This window comes from Stomoxys calcitrans, chromosome 1 (genome assembly GCF_963082655.1).
Source record: "Stomoxys calcitrans chromosome 1, idStoCalc2.1, whole genome shotgun sequence".
Lineage (NCBI taxonomy): Eukaryota > Metazoa > Arthropoda > Insecta > Diptera > Muscidae > Stomoxys > Stomoxys calcitrans.
The window spans coordinates 139379551-139400482 of NC_081552.1; the positions used below are offsets into that span (position 1 = coordinate 139379551).

Below are 20932 nucleotides of genomic sequence, written 5' to 3' on the forward strand. Positions count from 1 at the left end.
GTTGCACTTGGTGGTTTCTATATACATAAGATAAATTTAAGGCATAAGTCTACTACACAGAAAGACAAATTTTCATGATATTTATGATTATTAATAATGAATCAGACCTGTTATGCTATTGGAGCTATATCATAATTGAATGCTAAACATTATAGAAGTCATTATGTAATAATTCAGTCCATTCGCGAAGGAAAATCGGAAGGTCTGTTTATATGTATTAAGCTATAGATTGATTCAGAGCATATTGAACACGCATGTTGAAGGTCATGGGAGAAGCCGATGTTCAAAATTTCAGCTAAATTGGATAATAACTGCGCCCTCTAGAGGCTCAAGAAATCAAGATCCCAGATGGGTTTATATGGCAGCTATATCAGGTTATGTATTGATTTGCGCCTTACTTAGCACAGTTGTTAGAAGTCATAGCACAACACCCCATGCAAAATGTCAGCCAAATCGAATGACACTTGCGCCCTCTAGCGGCTTAAGAAGTCGAGATACAAGATCGGTTTATATGGCAGCTATACAACGTGGAAAATCACAGCCAAATCGAGCAAGAATTCCGCCCTCTAAAAGCTGAAGAAGTCAGACCCAAGATCGGTTTATATGGCAGCTATATCAGGTTATGAACCGATTTAAACCATACCAAACACACTTGTTGGAAGTGATACTAAAACACCACGTGCAAAATTTAGGTAAAATCGGACAAGAACTGGGCCTTCTAGAGGCTCAAGAAGTCAAAACCCAAGATCGGTTTATATGGCAGCTATATTGAAACATGGACCGATTTGTCCCATTTACAATCCCAACCGACTTACACTAATAAAAAGTATTTGTGCAAAATTTCAAGCGTTTAGCATTACCCCTACGAAAGTTAGCGTGCTTTCGACAGATAGACGGGCGGACATGGCTAGATCGACATAAAATGCCATGCCGATCAAGAATATATATACTTTATGGGGTCTTAGACGCATATCTCGATGTGTTACAAACAGAATGACAAAATTAGTATACCCCCATCCTATGGTGGAGGGTATAAAAATCAAACGAAGTTTTTATTTTATAGAAACTAAATAACAAAATTCGCTCCGTTCCAAAAAATAGCATGTTAATAATTCTTACCCCTTATTATCTTCTGATTCGAATTTTAAATAATTTCAATCTTTCTCAAAAAAAAAAAATTATTTGTTAGCAAAGTATCCAATTACACACAATAACATCTTAGATAGAGCCTTCCCTTCTTGAGTCGTCCACCAGAATAGAAAAAAACACAATGACGTTCCAACCGCATGATCATGCCGCCTACGTTCAGTACTAATGTACCGTAAACATCTGAGTAAAATTCTCTCGCGAAGTGCACGATCTGTCAACGAGTTATCGTTGTGTATGTGTGTATTATAGCTATGAACCATACACACACAAACAACGAAAAATGGCGCGAACTAGTAACATACTTAATATCAGAGTTGCACTAATCACTGATTTTGACAGCTGTGAATCGTCTTCTTTTTTCTCAGATAAATGTCATACTGCAACGTTATGGCAAGAAGCCGCCACACATCAAAACACATCGTAAGACGAAACTAAGAGCAACGAATACTTTACTTTTACTTCAATTGGCTATGACAGAATATTTGTTCCACTAGCCGAACGTAGAATAGCGTTCCAAGCGCCTCTATCTTCTGCGTTCATTCTAAAATCTGTGACACCAAGTTTCTAGGTGTCTCCCACAACTTGATCTTTCCATCGGGCTTTTGGTCTTCCCGGTTTGCTTTTACCACCGTGTTTGCCTTCAAAAGACTTCTTTGCTGGAGCTTCTTCATCCATTCTGACAACATGACCTTGGCAACGCAGCCGTTGTATTTTGATGCGTGTTACTATGCTATCGTCATTATACAGCTCGTGGTTCATACGTCGCCTATATTCTCCATTAACGCAAACTGGTCCATATACTTTACGAAGAAGACGAATAAAAAATAAAAAAATACCTGGTCGTCACACATTTATGAAAAACTTTCATAATTTTTCATATTTCAGAACATTTATAAAAAAGAAAAATTAAATCAAAGCTTGGATATTTCGTTAAATTTATTGAGATGAAATTTGTACATAAATCTACAATAGGTACTTTGTTGTTGTTGCTGTAGTCACGCTTGCATGTGGAAAGGGATCCTTGATCAGCCTCTGTGATGGCCGAATCGCTTCGATACGTAAAACTGACGCTGTTCAAGAACACAAGTGTTCAACAGTTGAAAAAAATATTGTTTAACGGTTAGATTTTTTGTGTAAATTTTGGTGATCTATCAATGGCCTCACGTACAGGCGATAGTCAGTTCAGGATGCTCCTAAAAATGTAATGATATGTTTTTAGATTATCAAATTCTTAAGAATTAATTTTTTCAAGTTGGTAAACTTTTTTTGGCACAAGAAACACTATATTAACCGCAGCAGTTACTTTTTACCCTTTTCACTTCACTGCAAAGTTAAAAACACTCAATAGCTTGAAGATTTTACGTGGAATGAATGACGCAGAGATTTAACTTTGAATGTTGTGCATTGTTGTAATGTAAAACATGCATGTAGGTATGCGTGTGTGTGTTTTTTTTTCTTTTTTTGCACCCAAGAGAGCATGTGAGCATGAAATGGAAAACAAATAAACAAACGGAAAATAATCACAAAATGCTGAACTTCTTCCAAGTATACATTAAGTTGTTTACTTGGACTTGACTTTAATAATTCCCCCATAACATTTTTATAAATGAGACAATTTTCATTGTATACCTACGTGGAGATATTTCAATTACACAAATTTTTATATTTATGATAAACGATAAACAAAGTTTCATAAATATAAGAACTTTTTTTCTTGAACGATCATATTCATACATTTTAATTCATTAAGAATTTTCATAACATTTATGATTTTTTCATTAATGTAATAAAACTTTTCATGATATTTATGAACGAACGGTTATGAAACCCGATCATTTTATTTATGAAGGAAAATTCTCTCTGTGTATTTTTGACAGTGGATGCGATTTTATGTAAAAGTCATTACAATCCACTCTTCTTTGCTAAATGGTCATAAAATATTAAGAACATTATTTTTTTATTGTAAAAATATAGTAGCTTAGGAAATGAAACGACAATTTTTGAAATTTGTTTTTAAAGGATAAAGGTTAGAAGTTAATGTATTTGTAGCCGTTGAGTGAAGCGGACGTGTTTTTATTTCGCTCCTCAAAGAAATAAAAATAAATATATATTCGTATCTCGGAATAGGTACTACCTATTACGAAAAAAAAAATTTAAAGCCTTTTGGAGTAGGCTAGAAATGGACTCCAAAGACTCAACATCTGCGGTGGTGGCGTCAGACCGCAGCATGTCATCCTCCGCTCCTATAGGTGTGGGTGCCTTGGCACGTGTAGTCGAGAGTAAGGCTTCAAGCGCACAACTAGTCGTCAGACTAATAAATGAGGAAGAGACGGATAAACAAGAGAGAGTGTCCCCAGCCTTTAAGTAAAGGTGGAGTTTCTGACTCGGATTCAGACAGCGACTGTGTCAATGAAACAGTCATCGCAGCCGAATCGAGAGATGAGGGCATCGGGATGACAGCAGAAGTGAGCGATGGCTTTGCTAAGCTCACAAGCAGACCGAGAAAGCGATCCGGTGCAAGACGAAGGAGACAGAGGAGTATGTACCGGCAACGTAATCGGACAAAAGTGCAGGATGCTGGAAGGGATCGAACTGACATTCCAAGCACTTCTACGGAAGCTGGAAAGAGAATAAGATCTCCCGAAGAACACTGCTAAAATACTGAAGAAGAAAAAGAGCTCCCCGTTTTCAAGTACTCTGGGAAAACCAAGCCAGCCATCCCGCAATGGAGACTACAGACTGTGTCCTGCGAAAGTGGACAAAGTTGGAACAGGAACGAAGGAAGCGTGCGAGGCCCCTGAGTCTTCATGGGTGACTGTGACTTCCAAAAGGCCACAGTAATCGCGGAAGGGGAAGATGGTCGCAGAGAATGGTAAGGAGCCGCCCTCTTACGCCAGAGTGGCAAGGAAGCACAACCGAGATGAGATGACTTATGCAGCCATGAATATCGGCTGTGCATCGGGTAGGATTCCCCCAGATCATCGGTCCCAAGTGGAGGATCTGGTTAACGATCGGATTTTTGAACATGTGTGGAACTCTGTAGAGAGTCCACCCATACAAATGATGAGCTGCGAGTTTAGAGGGGACATCTTTACGCTGCGTTTTGCGTCGGTGGAATGTATTGATACCGTCAAACAGCTCGTCAGAGGTATTTACGCTCCCTGGTAGCCCGCAAAGCTCGACCTTGTGAGAAAGGTGCATATCCCCCAGCTCACAAAGGCTATGGTCTTCCTCAAGGGATGGGACAGTAAATTTGCGACGGAACGCATGTTGGGATTCTTGGGCAAGCAGAACCAAGGTTTGGTCGCAGAGAAGTGGGAGGTCTTCCACAGGGCGGAGAAGGAGGAAGGAACTCTCTTTGTGGTTGGCATTGATCAAGTCTCCGTGACAAGTTTGGCTACGACTAAAGGCATGGCGCACTACGGGAGCAAAGCTGTCTTTTTCAAGACTGGAAAGACTAGGATAGTCAGAAATTTTCATTCTGCGACACCAGGCCGCGAAGTGGCAGGTGACACAACATTGCCCAACAAACAGGGGGCCGACAACGAGACAATCACGACATCTCTCAATATTGGAAAGACTAGGAGAAGCAATGATCTTAATACTAAAATATCAGGCAGTGCAGTGGCGAGAGACCCAACACAGTCTAACAAACAAGAACCCGATGACGGACCCATCACCGACTTAAAGATTCGGAATACTGGGATAGGTAAAGATCCTAATATTGAAACATTAGGCAGCGCAGCTACAGGAGACTCAATGCAACCCAACGAACATGGATCGGATGATGGTACCATCACCTACTCCCAAGAAGCCGATTTACTTAAGATTTGGAAGGCTAAGATAGGCAAAGATCCTAGTATTGAAACACCAGGGAATGGAAACCCAATAAAGCTTAACGAACAGGGACCCGACGATGGAACCATTACCGACTTTATAAAAGTCGGAAGACTAGACTAGGCAATAAATCTAAAAGGATGACATCAGGCAGTGCAGTGACAGAAAAGTCAATGCAGTCTAAAGAACACGGAGTAGACGATGAGATCTTCACCTACTCCCAAGATGCCCATTTACTGGAGGACCAATGATTGAGGTAATCCAGATAAAACTTCACCGGAGCGAGACTGCTACACACGCTCTGATGGAGAAAATCAGCAAGGGCAAGATTCATATTGCCTAAATTTAGGAGCCATGGACGACCCGGAACAAAGTCTCTGGACTAAACCATATCAACTACCAATTATTCTATGCTATCACTTGTACTCGCCCGAGGATATGCGTTATTTGTCATAGAAATTTGAATTATATATTTTCCCCAGAGTTGTCAACGTCGGATGCAACAGTGGTGTGGTAGGGAGACGGTGGAGCATACCTGGCATCACTTTAGCTGCCTTTCAACTCTCCGACACCACCACCCACGTCGGAGCTGCAACGGCTGGTGAGGAAAGCAAAACAAACAGGAAACGAGGTACTAATGGGGTGCGATGCGAACTCTCACCACATTTCGTGGGGTAGCACCAACACTAATAAGTGGGGCCAAGCCCTGGCAGAGTTCTTGAATACTAACGACCTAATAACACTTAATATTGGTAACACCGCTACCTTTGTTAATAGGATTAGGGAGGAGGTATTAGATGTGACGATATGTTCGGAAAATGTAATCGATGAGGTTCAGCATTGGAGGGTCTCCATGGAACACTCTTTCTCTGACCATCGCTACAGTAGGTTTAGAATAGCACGGCTAGCGCCGAATCCGAATAAGTTGAAAACCAACTGGACAAAATTCGAAAGGCAACTCAGAAGAAGACTTGGCCAAGAAAATTTAGATTGTCCAAGCATAGAAGAGATTGACGAGAATGTCAACAGGATTACGATTGCACTGGTGGGATCCTTCGAAGATAGTTGTCCTCTTCGGGAAAGGAAATCAGCCCAAGAAAAACCCTGGATGACCGAGGAGATTCGCAATATTAGGAAAGAGGTCCGCAGACTTTTTAACAGAGTATGTCGTAAAACAGCCGAAGTTTATTGGGATGTGTATCAAACACGGCTCAAGCAATACAATAAAATTACCAGAGCGGCAAAAAATGCCTCCTGGAAGCTTTTCTCCGAACAGGTCGATAGCGTTAATAACGCCGCCAAGATAAAAAAGGTTTCTCTCAAAACCCCATGACCAATCTGAGGCTTTTGATGAAAACCCATTTTCCACAGGATACGTCGGGACTCATGGAGACACCGGAATCTTGGAATAATGACGTTGATCGAAGGTTTATAATAACGGAATTTATGGTGAAGGAATCCTTGAGGAGCTTCAGACCATTTAAGTCACCCGTACCTGATGGAAAATGTCCGGCGTTACTATAGAAAGAGGCAGACCCTCTTGCGCACATTTGACAGCTCCTACACTTTCTCCCCACATGCCACAGCAATCTGCAATAAAGTCAAAAGTAGAAACAAGGTCCTCAAGTCACTCGCTGGCAGCACTTGGGGTGCAGACAAAGAAACCTTGTTGACCACGTACAAAGCAATTGGCCGGTCTGTGGTAAGTTATGCAGCGCCAGTGTGGTCACGTCAACTTTGTGACACGCAATGGAATAATATTCAGATCTGTCAGAATGCCGCCCTCCGAACTGCGACGGGCTGTCTCCTTAGTTCTCATGTGGACCACCTCCATCAGGAGACAAAGATCCTACCAGTGCGAAGACATAACTACATGCTGTCTAAGCAATACCTTCTGGGCTGTTATCGCAGAAATCATCCAAATCATCATCTTGTGGATAGATACCCACCGCCCAGAAGCCTTAAGGTTGATCTACACGATCTAGAGCGTGAGGTCCAGCGCTACAAGAGAGAACCTCTAGATCAAGCGGCATATCAAGCGGGTCTGAACAACATTCATGCAGACACGGTAGCAGACGCGTTAATTGGCTACCGGGTGAATGTAGTCCTTGGAGAACGACCGCCACCCATTGCACCCGAAGAAATCGACCTCCCCCGGCAAACCAGAGTGGTTCTGGCTCAATTACGTTCCGGCAGATGCAGCCGCCTCAATTCCCACAGAGCTAGGATTGATGCCGACGTGCAAGATGTATGTCCCGATTGTAACCAGGGACCGCTCGATACACGTCACCTGTTTAACTGCCCGGCCAGACCCACTCGACTCAGACCCAGATCCCTGTGGACGCACCCCATCTTAGTCGCGGAGTTCCTGGGTCTTGACACTCAACAGAATCAATCAGACGAAAGATAGTACACAATAAACTGCTACAACAACAACAACAACAACACTATTATTTCGATATTTATTGTCTTTGGATAAAAAACAAAAACTCTTATAACATTTTTATTTTCCTTTCAGTTTGATTTGACCAACGGCTCTCGCGCATTTATATAACGATTTGTCAGTCGATGGACAATTTATGGTAAGTACGTATTTGCTGAATATTTATTTTACCTTGTGTCCATAAACTAATAGGTTATTTGATTTTGTCTAACTTCAGGTTTTAGAAAAACTGCCTCTACATCACCACGTATCAGATGGCTCTCTGGGCACTACGGCTCAATCGGGTTCTCCCAGCAATTTGGACGGTATTTTGGCATAAACTTTTTGGCATTAAACAAATTTTGGCTGACTTCCCCCAGGCCAATACTTTGAGGCGTCAGTATTTTCTTCGTTTTGGTTGCGGTTAGTTTTCAATTTGGAGATATATTGTTTTGCACGCACCAAAATATATGTATATGTAACACACAATCAAACGCAATCAACAAAATAAACGTTTTGTTTAGGACTGATATAAATTTTAAACTTTGCACTTCTTTGTCTGCCGGATAAAAAATGGTTTCTTGACGAAATCTCGGAGGTTATAAAAAGAGCTAATTGTCGCCGTTATGCCTTTTATAGAGCCGCTACCAGTGTGCATTTTTCTCATTTTCGCGCATTTTCCGACATTTATTTGTTTTCATTCTGGCTCTCACTTGCAGAACTCCCTGGTGTTGTATTCCCTACAGGGAACCAGAGAGTTTGTAGAAATTAAATTTCTGGAAATCGTGTTAAAATCTTGTTGCACTTGGTGGTTTCTATATACATAAGATAAATTTAAGGCATAAGTCTACTACACAGAAAGACAAATTTTCATGATATTTATGATTATTAATAATGAATCAGACCTGTTATGCTATTGGAGCTATATCATAATTGAATGCTAAACATTATAGAAGTCATTATGTAATAATTCAGTCCATTCGCGAAGGAAAATCGGAAGGTCTGTTTATATGTATTAAGCTATAGATTGATTCAGAGCATATTGAACACGCATGTTGAAGGTCATGGGAGAAGCCGATGTTCAAAATTTCAGCTAAATTGGATAATAACTGCGCCCTCTAGAGGCTCAAGAAATCAAGATCCCAGATGGGTTTATATGGCAGCTATATCAGGTTATGTATTGATTTGCGCCTTACTTAGCACAGTTGTTAGAAGTCATAGCACAACACCCCATGCAAAATGTCAGCCAAATCGAATGACACTTGCGCCCTCTAGCGGCTTAAGAAGTCGAGATACAAGATCGGTTTATATGGCAGCTATACAACGTGGAAAATCACAGCCAAATCGAGCAAGAATTCCGCCCTCTAAAAGCTGAAGAAGTCAGACCCAAGATCGGTTTATATGGCAGCTATATCAGGTTATGAACCGATTTAAACCATACCAAACACACTTGTTGGAAGTGATACTAAAACACCACGTGCAAAATTTAGGTAAAATCGGACAAGAACTGGGCCTTCTAGAGGCTCAAGAAGTCAAAACCCAAGATCGGTTTATATGGCAGCTATATTGAAACATGGACCGATTTGTCCCATTTACAATCCCAACCGACTTACACTAATAAAAAGTATTTGTGCAAAATTTCAAGCGTTTAGCATTACCCCTACGAAAGTTAGCGTGCTTTCGACAGATAGACGGGCGGACATGGCTAGATCGACATAAAATGCCATGCCGATCAAGAATATATATACTTTATGGGGTCTTAGACGCATATCTCGATGTGTTACAAACAGAATGACAAAATTAGTATACCCCCATCCTATGGTGGAGGGTATAAAAATCAAACGAAGTTTTTATTTTATAGAAACTAAATAACAAAATTCGCTCCGTTCCAAAAAATAGCATGTTAATAATTCTTACCCCTTATTATCTTCTGATTCGAATTTTAAATAATTTCAATCTTTCTCAAAAAAAAAAATTATTTGTTAGCAAAGTATCCAATTACACACAATAACATCTTAGATAGAGCCTTCCCTTCTTGAGTCGTCCACCAGAATAGAAAAAAACACAATGACGTTCCAACCGCATGATCATGCCGCCTACGTTCAGTACTAATGTACCGTAAACATCTGAGTAAAATTCTCTCGCGAAGTGTGTAGTATGTGTGTATTATAGCTATGAACCATACACACACAAACAACGAAAAATGGCGCGAACTAGTAACATACTTAATATCAGAGTTGCACTAATCACTGATTTTGACAGCTGTGAATCGTCTTCTTTTTTCTCAGATAAATGTCATACTGCAACGTTATGGCAAGAAGCCGCCACACATCAAAACACATCGTAAGACGAAACTAAGAGCAACGAATACTTTACTTTTACTTCAATTGGCTATGACAGAATATTTGTTCCACTAGCCGAACGTAGAATAGCGTTCCAAGCGCCTCTATCTTCTGCGTTCATTCTAAAATCTGTGACACCAAGTTTCGAGGTGTCTCCCACAACTTGATCTTTCCATCGGGCTTTTGGTCTTCCCGGTTTGCTTTTACCACCGTGTTTGCCTTCAAAAGACTTCTTTGCTGGAGCTTCTTCATCCATTCTGACAACATGACCTTGGCAACGCAGCCGTTGTATTTTGATGCGTGTTACTATGCTATCGTCATTATACAGCTCGTGGTTCATACGTCGCCTATATTCTCCATTAACGCAAACTGGTCCATATACTTTACGAAGAAGACGAATAAAAAATAAAAAAATACCTGGTCGTCACACATTTATGAAAAACTTTCATAATTTTTCATATTTCAGAACATTTATAAAAAAGAAAAATTAAATCAAAGCTTGGATATTTCGTTAAATTTATTGAGATGAAATTTGTACATAAATCTACAATAGGTACTTTGTTGTTGTTGCTGTAGTCACGCTTGCATGTGGAAAGGGATCCTTGATCAGCCTCTGTGATGGCCGAATCGCTTCGATACGTAAAACTGACGCTGTTCAAGAACACAAGTGTTCAACAGTTGAAAAAAATATTGTTTAACGGTTAGATTTTTTGTGTAAATTTTGGTGATCTATCAATGGCCTCACGTACAGGCGATAGTCAGTTCAGGATGCTCCTAAAAATGTAATGATATGTTTTTAGATTATCAAATTCTTAAGAATTAATTTTTTCAAGTTGGTAAACTTTTTTTGGCACAAGAAACACTATATTAACCGCAGCAGTTACTTTTTACCCTTTTCACTTCACTGCAAAGTTAAAAACACTCAATAGCTTGAAGATTTTACGTGGAATGAATGACGCAGAGATTTAACTTTGAATGTTGTGCATTGTTGTAATGTAAAACATGCATGTAGGTATGCGTGTGTGTGTTTTTTTTTCTTTTTTTGCACCCAAGAGAGCATGTGAGCATGAAATGGAAAACAAATAAACAAACGGAAAATAATCACAAAATGCTGAACTTCTTCCAAGTATACATTAAGTTGTTTACTTGGACTTGACTTTAATAATTCCCCCATAACATTTTTATAAATGAGACAATTTTCATTGTATACCTACGTGGAGATATTTCAATTACACAAATTTTTATATTTATGATAAACGATAAACAAAGTTTCATAAATATAAGAACTTTTTTTCTTGAACGATCATATTCATACATTTTAATTCATTAAGAATTTTCATAACATTTATGATTTTTTCATTAATGTAATAAAACTTTTCATGATATTTATGAACGAACGGTTATGAAACCCGATCATTTTATTTATGAAGGAAAATTCTCTCTGTGTATTTTTGACAGTGGATGCGATTTTATGTAAAAGTCATTACAATCCACTCTTCTTTGCTAAATGGTCATAAAATATTAAGAACATTATTTTTTTATTGTAAAAATATAGTAGCTTAGGAAATGAAACGACAATTTTTGAAATTTGTTTTTAAAGGATAAAGGTTAGAAGTTAATGTATTTGTAGCCGTTGAGTGAAGCGGACGTGTTTTTATTTCGCTCCTCAAAGAAATAAAAATAAATATATATTCGTATCTCGGAATAGGTACTACCTATTACGAAAAAAAAAATTTAAAGCCTTTTGGAGTAGGCTAGAAATGGACTCCAAAGACTCAACATCTGCGGTGGTGGCGTCAGACCGCAGCATGTCATCCTCCGCTCCTATAGGTGTGGGTGCCTTGGCACGTGTAGTCGAGAGTAAGGCTTCAAGCGCACAACTAGTCGTCAGACTAATAAATGAGGAAGAGACGGATAAACAAGAGAGAGTGTCCCCAGCCTTTAAGTAAAGGTGGAGTTTCTGACTCGGATTCAGACAGCGACTGTGTCAATGAAACAGTCATCGCAGCCGAATCGAGAGATGAGGGCATCGGGATGACAGCAGAAGTGAGCGATGGCTTTGCTAAGCTCACAAGCAGACCGAGAAAGCGATCCGGTGCAAGACGAAGGAGACAGAGGAGTATGTACCGGCAACGTAATCGGACAAAAGTGCAGGATGCTGGAAGGGATCGAACTGACATTCCAAGCACTTCTACGGAAGCTGGAAAGAGAATAAGATCTCCCGAAGAACACTGCTAAAATACTGAAGAAGAAAAAGAGCTCCCCGTTTTCAAGTACTCTGGGAAAACCAAGCCAGCCATCCCGCAATGGAGACTACAGACTGTGTCCTGCGAAAGTGGACAAAGTTGGAACAGGAACGAAGGAAGCGTGCGAGGCCCCTGAGTCTTCATGGGTGACTGTGACTTCCAAAAGGCCACAGTAATCGCGGAAGGGGAAGATGGTCGCAGAGAATGGTAAGGAGCCGCCCTCTTACGCCAGAGTGGCAAGGAAGCACAACCGAGATGAGATGACTTATGCAGCCATGAATATCGGCTGTGCATCGGGTAGGATTCCCCCAGATCATCGGTCCCAAGTGGAGGATCTGGTTAACGATCGGATTTTTGAACATATGTGGAACTCTGTAGAGAGTCCACCCATACAAATGATGAGCTGCGAGTTTAGAGGGGACATCTTTACGCTGCGTTTTGCGTCGGTGGAATGTATTGATACCGTCAAACAGCTCGTCAGAGGTATTTAGCCTCCCTGGTAGCCCGCAAAGCTCGACCTTGTGAGAAAGGTGCATATCCCCCAGCTCACAAAGGCTATGGTCTTCCTCAAGGGATGGGACAGTAAATTTGCGACGGAACGCATGTTGGGATTCTTGGGCAAGCAGAACCAAGGTTTGGTCGCAGAGTAGTGGGAGGTCTTCCACAGGGCGGAGAAGGAGGAAGGAACTCTCTTTGTGGTTGGCATTGATCAAGTCTCCGTGACAAGTTTGGCTACGACTAAAGGCATGGCGCACTACGGGAGCAAAGCTGTCTTTTTCAAGACTGGAAAGACTAGGATAGTCAGAAATTTTCATTCTGCGACACCAGGCCGCGAAGTGGCAGGTGACACAACATTGCCCAACAAACAGGGGGCCGACAACGAGACAATCACGACATCTCTCAATATTGGAAAGACTAGGAGAAGCAATGATCTTAATACTAAAATATCAGGCAGTGCAGTGGCGAGAGACCCAACACAGTCTAACAAACAAGAACCCGATGACGGACCCATCACCGACTTAAAGATTCGGAATACTGGGATAGGTAAAGATCCTAATATTGAAACATTAGGCAGCGCAGCTACAGGAGACTCAATGCAACCCAACGAACATGGATCGGATGATGGTACCATCACCTACTCCCAAGAAGCCGATTTACTTAAGATTTGGAAGGCTAAGATAGGCAAAGATCCTAGTATTGAAACACCAGGGAATGGAAACCCAATAAAGCTTAACGAACAGGGACCCGACGATGGAACCATTACCGACTTTATAAAAGTCGGAAGACTAGACTAGGCAATAAATCTAAAAGGATGACATCAGGCAGTGCAGTGACAGAAAAGTCAATGCAGTCTAAAGAACACGGAGTAGACGATGAGATCTTCACCTACTCCCAAGATGCCCATTTACTGGAGGACCAATGATTGAGGTAATCCAGATAAAACTTCACCGGAGCGAGACTGCTACACACGCTCTGATGGAGAAAATCAGCAAGGGCAAGATTCATATTGCCTAAATTTAGGAGCCATGGACGACCCGGAACAAAGTCTCTGGACTAAACCATATCAACTACCATTTATTCTATGCTATCACTTGTACTCGCCCGAGGATATGCGTTATTTGTCATAGAAATTTGAATTATATATTTTCCCCAGAGTTGTCAACGTCGGATGCAACAGTGGTGTGGTAGGGAGACGGTGGAGCATACCTGGCATCACTTTAGCTGCCTTTCAACTCTCCGACACCACCACCCACGTCGGAGCTGCAACGGCTGGTGAGGAAAGCAAAACAAACAGGAAACGAGGTACTAATGGGGTGCGATGCGAACTCTCACCACATTTCGTGGGGTAGCACCAACACTAATAAGTGGGGCCAAGCCCTGGCAGAGTTCTTGAATACTAACGACCTAATAACACTTAATATTGGTAACACCGCTACCTTTGTTAATAGGATTAGGGAGGAGGTATTAGATGTGACGATATGTTCGGAAAATGTAATCGATGAGGTTCAGCATTGGAGGGTCTCCATGGAACACTCTTTCTCTGACCATCGCTACAGTAGGTTTAGAATAGCACGGCTAGCGCCGAATCCGAATAAGTTGAAAACCAACTGGACAAAATTCGAAAGGCAACTCAGAAGAAGACTTGGCCAAGAAAATTTAGATTGTCCAAGCATAGAAGAGATTGACGAGAATGTCAACAGGATTACGATTGCACTGGTGGGATCCTTCGAAGATAGTTGTCCTCTTCGGGAAAGGAAATCAGCCCAAGAAAAACCCTGGATGACCGAGGAGATTCGCAATATTAGGAAAGAGGTCCGCAGACTTTTTAACAGAGTATGTCGTAAAACAGCCGAAGTTTATTGGGATGTGTATCAAACACGGCTCAAGCAATACAATAAAATTACCAGAGCGGCAAAAAATGCCTCCTGGAAGCTTTTCTCCGAACAGGTCGATAGCGTTAATAACGCCGCCAAGATAAAAAAGGTTTCTCTCAAAAACCCATGACCAATCTGAGGCTTTTGATGAAAACCCATTTTCCACAGGATACGTCGGGACTCATGGAGACACCGGAATCTTGGAATAATGACGTTGATCGAAGGTTTATAATAACGGAATTTATGGTGAAGGAATCCTTGAGGAGCTTCAAACCATTTAAGTCACCCGTACCTGATGGAAAATGTCCGGCGTTACTATAGAAAGAGGCAGACCCTCTTGCGCTTCGTCTGGCCAACATTTTCACAGCGTGCCTAGGATTTTCATATACTCCGAAAGGCTGGCAGGAGGCAAGGGTGGTGTTTATACCTAAGCCCGACAAGGCAAGTTATGCGACACCAAAGACCTACAGACCCATAAGGCTTACGTCTCTTCTACTCAAAACCATGGAACGTATTGTGGACACCATGATAAAAAGTATGACATCCAGCGAACTGCTCAAATACAAACAGCATGCCTATATCAAGGAAAGGTCGGTGGAGACTGCCCTGCACGAGGTTGTGCATAAAATAGAAGAATTGTTCGATGCCGAAACGTACACACTGGCGGTGTGCATTGACATCGAGGGGGCTTTTAACAATGAGCGGAGCGGCACACTGATTCAATCCTTAGACCAGCACCGGGTGGACCCGGTCCTTAGAGACTGAATAAACCATATGCTAAGGAACAGGTGGATAAATTGTGTGTCCCATGGCATAAATATAAGGGAGAAAGTCGCACAGGGGGGCATTTTATCGCCACTCCTATGGGTGACCACCATAAATGACCTATTACGGATGCTGACTGAGGTGGGATTTGAACCCGTCTGCTACGCGGACGATGTTATAATACTTCCAAGGGGTAAGGATCCGAACGAGCTATGCAGAAGGGCCGAAAGAGTCTTGCATATGGCATATGACTGGGCTAGACCCAGAGGTCTCAATGTTAACCCAGAGAAGACTGAAATATGCCTGTTAACGAGGAAGACAAACGTGGGCGAATTTAACGCACAACGTTTCCTCAATAAGACGATTTCGATATCTGACAAGGTCAAATACTTAGGTGTGATCATGGACAGGAAACTGAACTGGAAGTGTCACATTCAGGAGCGTACTGAGAAGGCTCACAGATGTTGGACACTATATAGACGGGCCGTAGGCTTGAAATGGAGCCTGAATCCCAGGATAGTCCATTGGCTCTACAGGAGCGTGATTAGACCAATACTTATTTACGCCTCAGTAGTTTGGTTAACTGCTATGGAGAAAAAGTGCAACATAAGGACCATACAACAGGTTCAGAGAACATGTTGTCATGGTATAGGCGGAGCGATAAGGACCACGCCCACTAGGGCTTTGGAAACTATTCTATTGGGTTGCCCAAAAAGCAATTGTCGGTAATATAGTAGTAATAAAGTCGGCGTTGACAAATTTTTTCAACGGCTTGTGACTCTGTAATTGCATTCTTTCTTCTGTCAGTTATCAGCTGTTACTTTTAGCTTGCTTTAGAAAAAATTTTGTTTACATTTGTTTGTTTGGCGTCAATTTTAATATGGGTACCACATGTATTGAAAGATATTCATTTAACAAACCGAATCAACGCTTGTGATATGCACCTTAAACGCAATGAATTCGATCCGTTTTTAAAACGAATCATAACTGGAGATGTAAAATGGATTGTTTACAGCAACGTTAGTCGAAAACGATCATGGTCCAAGCATGGTGAACCAGCTCAAACCACTTCAAAGGCTGATATCCATCAAAAGAAGGTTATGCTGTCTGTTTGGGGGATTAAAAGGGTGTGGTATATTTTGAGCTGCTTCCAAGGAACCAAACGATTAATTCGGATGTTTACTGTCAACAATTGGACAAATTTAATACAGCCATCAAGGAGAAGCGACCAGAATTGGTGAATCGTAAAGGTGTCATATTCCACCAGGACATCGCTAGACCGCACACTTTTTAGGCAATCCAATAGATATCCGACCCATTGACATACAGATTAAGTGTGAGGCAGCCACTACGGCTATGAGAGAAGGCGATGGGGGAATGGATTGAGGATGGGAGCAGCTCATACCATCGCGGTATAATCGAGTCAACGATAGGAAACCTGGAAGGAAGAAGGGGAGAGGTTTCCGATCGGATACCTGCGATGAACCTTGAAGTTGAGTGCGACGCACTGCTGCCATCGGCACAGTCTTGGATTGACGGAACCCTAGTGTTGCCATCTAGAAGATCATGTTACACGGATGGATCAAAGCTAGAGGACAGAGTGGGCCTGGGGGTTTACATTGAAAACCCAGGGACTGACATCTATTTTAGACTGCCATAATACGGTCCTGCAGACAGAGATCTGGGCGATCACGGAATGCGCGAAGTGGTGTGGTGCTAACGCGGGGACGTCGAGTGTGAACAACTTAACCGACAGGAAAATTGCAATAAAGGCAATAACAACCAGGACGACAGGGTCACGAACAGTCTTGCAGTGTAAGAAGGAGATTAACGCCTTCTCTGAGGATGGCAAAATCCGCATCGTTTGGGTGCCGGGCCATAACGGAGTAAGGGGAAATGAAAGGGCAGACGATTTGGCGGTGAAGGCCAGAGGACTGCCGTCAATAAAGTTGGTTAACCCGAAGTCTTTCGGGTCGACGCAGTCCGAGTTAAGGGAGAGAGCGACGAATGCGCATGCAACATTGTGGACCAACGAAACGGTCGGTGGGACGGCGAAAATCCTATGGGGGGATCCAGACCGTGAGAAGACGAGGCTATTACTGAAAGGAAGCAAGATGGAGGTCAGTATAGCTATTGGTATCATAACGGGACACATAGGACCAAGAGCTCACTTATGTTAAATCGGTGCGGTAGAATTTGTGGTAGAATTTGTAGGGCATGCTGGGAAGATGATGAGACGTTGGAGCATTTCCTTGGTCATTCCCCGGCTTTCGCGTCCAACAGATACCGGTACTTAGGTGGAGATACAATATCAGACATGAGCCAACTTAGGGGAGTGGCATTGAAAACAAATAAGGCATTTTGTAAGTAGCACAGAATTCCTACCTTAAAATTTTCTTTTCAGAGGTTACTTTATAGTTTTTAGAGCCCACAATAAGGCGATTACTGGCTCAGGTGTAAGTCCATAGTGGCATGGGGCGGATTAATATCTGCACCCTCTTTTCAACCTAACCTCACCTAATGTGAACTATACCCATGTAAATTTGAAGCAATTTCCACCATATTCGATGTGGCCGTACATATGTAGGTGTAATAAAATTTTCCATTCCAAATTTCAGGTTCCAGGTTCTCCATTCTACAAAGTGAAAGGCACGGGATAGCTGTGAGCACCACACAGACTGGAACATTGATGTCTAGAGATATGTTTCTACCAGGTAAATACCCAACGCTTGGGTATTTATTGGGTAAATACCAAGATAAATTCATTTATAGGTAGTGACAGTTGCCCAACAACAAAATATTGTGTGCACTATCTGTTAAAATCAGTGATTAGTGCAACTCTGATTTTGTGTATGTTACTAGTTCGCGCCATTTTCGTTGTTTGTGTGTTATGGTTCTTAACTATAATACACACACACAACCAAAACTCGTTGACAGATACTGCACTTCGCGAGAAAAAATTGTACTCTACTGTTTACGGTACACTACCTGGTAATTATGTCTTGGTAAATACCCAATAAGTACCTTTTTGGGTATTTATTATTTTGCAGATATCTTAAACCTGGAGCAAATCTAGATTTGCGACGAGATTTCGGAAATTTCGTGTTTTGCAACGAGGTTTCCCATACATATTCAATGTGAGCAAATCTACTTATTTGAGGAGATTTGCAGCAAATCTCCTTTTAAATTCAAATGCAACACTACGTTTGCATTGAATACCGGTTATTATTGGGATTTTTTGGGCAGCACATTTTCTTAACATCTGACAATTTCTTATTGAAATTATAAAATTTAGTAGTAATTTAATAAAAGCGTTTCACAAACTTAATTGTTGAACGCAATGTATATGATGAAAACAATAAAATTGCTAATCACAATAAAAACGCTGCCAAAAACGTCACTATTGAGCTATAAAAACCGCATTAATCGTTATGAAAACGGGTTTTGGAGATTGTCTCAAATAAAGTGGGTTGGGGCTTTAGTGGAAACATGGTTTTAGGTATAAAAATAGTTTGCGAAAATTTTCTGATGATTTCGTATATATAAACCTGGGGCCGAATTACCGCATACGTGAACCTGTAAAATTTTTCGAAATCTCTCTATTGTGAATTATGCATCTCTTTATTGAACGGGAATTTTTGAAATTTAGGAACGCGATTGTTTAAATCGATCATTATTTATAAAAACGTTGACATAAAAATGTGTATACAAGTAGCATTACATCCATTTAATTCAAAGTGAAATTTCATTTGATACGAAAGCGCATCTGATCACGTATGCCGTAATTCGGCCCCTGATATATTGATCTCTTAAAATCGAATATTAGTTATATATAGCTGCTATATAGACCGATCTCCAGACTTAAAGTCTTGAGACAGTAAATTGGTCATTTTCATCCGATTTCGATGAAATTTGCCACAGTGAGTTCTGGTAGACCCCTACCTAATACTGTGAATTGTGGTTCAAATCGGACTATATTTGGATATAGCTGCCCTACAGACCGACCGCCTGATCTCCCTATATTGAGGCCATAAAATATCCATTTATTTCCCGAGTTCCTTAGAATTTGGCACAGTGTGTTGTGGTAGACATCTACCCATTCCTGTCATATGTTGTCCAGATCGGGCCATATTTGGATATAGGTGCCATATAGACCGATCTCCCGATATAGTGTAATGAGCCAATAAAAGAAGTATTTTTCATCCTGTTTCGATGAAATATGGCGCAGCGAGTTTTGGTACCCCTCAAAACCCTTTTGTTGAACATCGTCCAGATCGGACCATTTTGGATACAGCTGCTATTTAGACCGATGTCCCGATATAGAGTATTGCGCCCATAAAAGGAGCATTTTTCATCCGATTTTGATGAAATTTGAAACAGTGCGCTTTGTTAGACCTCTAGACCTTTGTGCCGGACATCGCCCAGATCGGACCATATTTGAATATAGCTGCCATATAGACCGATCTCCCGATATAGAGTATTAAGCCCATTAAAGGGGAATTTTTCATTCGAATTATTGCAATTTATCGGATGAAAAATGCTCCTTTTATGAGCTCAATACTCTATATCGGGGGATAGGTCTATATGTCAGCTATTTCCAAATATCGTCCGATCTGGACGATGTTGTAGAGGTCTATCAAAACGCAATGTTTCAAATTGCATTAAAATCGAATGAACAATGTTCCTTTTTTGGGCGCAATTCTCTATATCGGGCGATCGGTCTATATGGCATCTATTGTCCGATCTGAACGATATTCAACAAAAGTGTTTAGAGGGGTAACAAAACTCGATGTGCCATTTTTCATCGAAATAAGTTGAAAAATTCTTCTTTTTTTGGCTCACTACACTATATCGGGAGATCGGTCTATATGGTAGCTATATCCAAAAATGGTCCGATGTGGACAGGAATGGGTAGAGGTCTGCCAGGTCACACTGTGCCAAATTCCAAGGAACTCGGGAAATAAATGGATCTTTTATGGCCTCAATACTCTATATCGGGAGATCAGGCGTTCGGTCCATAGGGCAGCTATATTCAAATATAGTCCGATTTGAACCACAATTCACAGAAATGGGTAGGGGTCTACCAGAACTCACTGTGCCAAATTTCATCGAAATCGGATGAAAATGACCAATTTATTATCTCAAGACTTTAAGTCTGGAGATCGGTCTATATAGCAGCTATATATATAACTAAAACCCGATTTTATGGGATCAGAAGATCAGCTTTATATACAAAGAATACAAAATTATCAAAAATGTATTTATACCCAAGATATCTGCAAAATTATAAATACCTGGATATTTACCCAATTTTCCGGGTAAATACCTTTTGGGTATTTGCCCATCGCCCATCTCTATTGATGTCCGATCTGTGTCGTGTTCATTGCTGTCACGAGAAGCTTAGCTGCAAGCTACCGGGCGCATCCACAGGTTGCGGATGGTGGAATGCTTCATACGGAGTAGCTGCAACGGCAGTCGTCATAAATATTTATTTGCTGGTAGTGGCAGTTGCCCAACAACATAATATTGAGTGTACAATCTGCCAAAATCAGTGATTAGTGCAACTCTGATTTTGTGTATGTTACTAGTTCGTGCCATTTTTCGTTGTTTGTGTGTATGGTTCTTAACTATAATACACACACACAACCAGAACTCTTTGACAGATGTGCACTTCGCGAGAAAAAATTTTACTCAGCTGTTTACGGTACACTACCTAGTAAGTATGTCATGCAATCAGCGGCATCGAGCGGAGAGTCTCAGCGAGAGGCCGGGCTGGCAAAACAAACTAAGCATAAC

At 41.2% G+C, this 20932-nt stretch overlaps 1 long non-coding RNA gene across 1 annotated transcript; it reads left to right on the top strand.

Annotated features, from left to right (window-relative positions):
• Positions 1 to 7130: 7130 nt before the first annotated feature.
• Positions 7131 to 7951, top strand: LOC131994165 (uncharacterized). Its single transcript, XR_009396501.1, has 2 exons — positions 7131 to 7568; positions 7647 to 7951. It is a non-coding gene; the product is annotated as an uncharacterized LOC131994165 (long non-coding RNA).
• The last annotated feature ends 12981 nt before the right edge of the window (positions 7952 to 20932 follow it).